Genomic DNA, 2,377 nt, shown 5'->3' with positions numbered 1-2,377 from the left:
CAGCTGGTAAAGGTGGATTCGATTTAAGGACTTTTACACCGCCGGGTAGTTTAATCGATAATAATACGTCGTCATTTATTTGCTGATTACATTTCGTTTCAATAATCTGAACCTGCGAAGTAACTGCAGCTGTCAGGTGAATGTAGAGCAGGCAAAAGTTGAATCCTTCCCTCCAAAACGACGTGGAGCCAAAGTATTTAAGTAACATAAACTAGAAATACCAGTAAATATACTCAGTTACTTTCCACCGCTGCTTAACATAGGTACTGGACTTCACCGTTGCATTTGTATTGTATTTACTCGGTGGGAACCACCGGGACGTCTAGTTTGTGTGGTTCTACCGGGTTCTACCGAGCACCGCTCTGTGTTCTCTCCGTTCTCCAGTCGGCAGAATAAGAGCAGAAAGTCCCTCAGCGCTCTGAAGGCTCAGTCATGCACGGAGGCCATCGTTGCAGGAGGCCAGTTCAGAGAGGGAAACCTTCAGGTCCCCTCTCCTCTCAGGACCTGTCCCTGCTGCTGCTGCTGCTGCTGCATGACGCTGAAAACTCCTCTGATGAATCCTGGATGTGTCAGGAAACTGTCAGTTCCCTGGCAGTTTCCCAGAAAGGAGCTCAGAAGTAGCTGGAACTCCTGGGAGGTTTCCTGTGAACGTCATCTGGTCATAAAATAATTACACGCTGTTCAGTCTCTATGCGCTAAATTACAAAGTACAAGTCCAATTCATTTGTAACGTGGCCAGGACGGCCTTTTACAACTGAACGTGAATAAATCAGCACTTTCTACTAAAAAAATGGAGAATTAACTTCCAGATTGTGGATGAATATTTGCTGCTCGTAACCTCCACCAACTCTGCATCTTCTACTTTCTGTTCAGGGACTCTGTCGTATCAGATTTTGGGCCTTTGGGGATCTGGTAAGGTCTGGTAAGGTCTGTTAGGGTCTGTTAGGGTCTGTTAGGGTCTGGTGAGGTCTGGGTAAGGTCTGTTAGGGTCTGTTAGGGTCTGGTAGGGTCTGTTAGGGTCTGGTAGGGTCTGTTAAGGTCTGGTAAGGTCTGTTAGGGTCTGGTAGGGTCTGTTAGGGTCTGGTAAGGTCTGTTAGGGTCTGTTAGGATCTGTTAGGGTCTGGGAAGGTCTGTTAGGGTCTGTTAAGGTCTGGTAAGGTCTGTTAAGGTCTGTTAGGGTCTGGTAGGGTCTGGTAAGGTCTGTTAGGGTCTGGTAAGGTCTGTTAGGGTCTGTTAGGATCTGTTAGGGTCTTGTAAGGTCTGGTAAGGTCTGTTAGGGTCTGGTAAGGTCTGGTAAGGTCTGTTAGGGTCTGGTAGGGTCTGTTAAGGTCTGGTAAGGACTGTTAGGGTCTGTTAGGGTCTGGTAGGGTCTGGTAGGGTCTGTTAAGGTCTGGTAAGGTCTGTTAGGGTCTGTTAGGGTCTGTTAGGGTCTGTTAGGGTCTGTTAGGGTCTGTTAGGGTCTGTTAGGGTCTGTTACGGTCTGGTAGGGTCTGTTAGGGTCTGTTAGGGTCTGGTAAGGTCTGTTAGGGTCTGTTAGGGTCTGTTAGGGTCTGTTAGGGTCTGGTAAGGTCTGTTAAGGTCTGGTAAGGTCTGTTAAGGTCTGGTAAGGTCTGTTAGGGTCTGGTAGGGTCTGTTAGGGTCTGGTAAGGTCTGTTAGGGTCTGTTAGGGTCTGGTAGGGTCTGGTAAGGTCTGGTAAGGTCTGGTAGGGTCTGTTAGGGTCTGGTAGGGTCTGTTAGGGTCTGGTAGGGTCTGGTAAGGTCTGTTAGGGTCTGTTAGGGTCTGGTAAGGTCTGGTAGGGTCTGTCAGGGTCTGGTAAGGTCTGTTACGGTCTGGTAGGATCTGGTAAGGTCTGTTAGGGTCTGGTAGGGTCTGGTAGGGTCTGGTAGGGTCTGGTAAGGTCTGTTAGGGTCTGGTAGGGTCTGTTAGGGTCTGTTAGGGTCTGGTAGGGTCTGGTAAGATCTGGTAAGGTCTGTTAGGGTTAGGGTGTGGTAGGGTCTGTTAGGGTCTGCTAAGGTCAGTGTCCGTGTGAATGCGCCACCACCAGAATCACACAGGTGGTGGAAATTAGTCGACTCTATAGTTCAACCTAATCTAACTGTGTTTCAGATGGACCCTTTGGATAATCAGGATTATCTGCTCCAGATTGTGGCCTACACCGGGCCCATGATTGAAAATAGAAAGAACTGCAGGGAAGCATCTGGTACAATCACCCGATTAATCCGCCCATTATTTTTAGGGTTAATCAGCTGTTATAGTCTCCAATTATCAGATATTAATGGCTGGTTAACTTTCTGTTGATCGACGGTTTCAGCAGGTGAATAATTTCATTTTTCTCACAGGAAACTCTTACTGACATGCTTTATTGCAGGTCACTCA

This window comes from Xiphias gladius, chromosome 8 (assembly GCF_016859285.1).
Source record: "Xiphias gladius isolate SHS-SW01 ecotype Sanya breed wild chromosome 8, ASM1685928v1, whole genome shotgun sequence".
In the NCBI taxonomy this organism is placed as follows: Eukaryota; Metazoa; Chordata; class Actinopteri; order Istiophoriformes; family Xiphiidae; genus Xiphias; species Xiphias gladius.
This window is presented reverse-complemented; position numbering follows the sequence as displayed.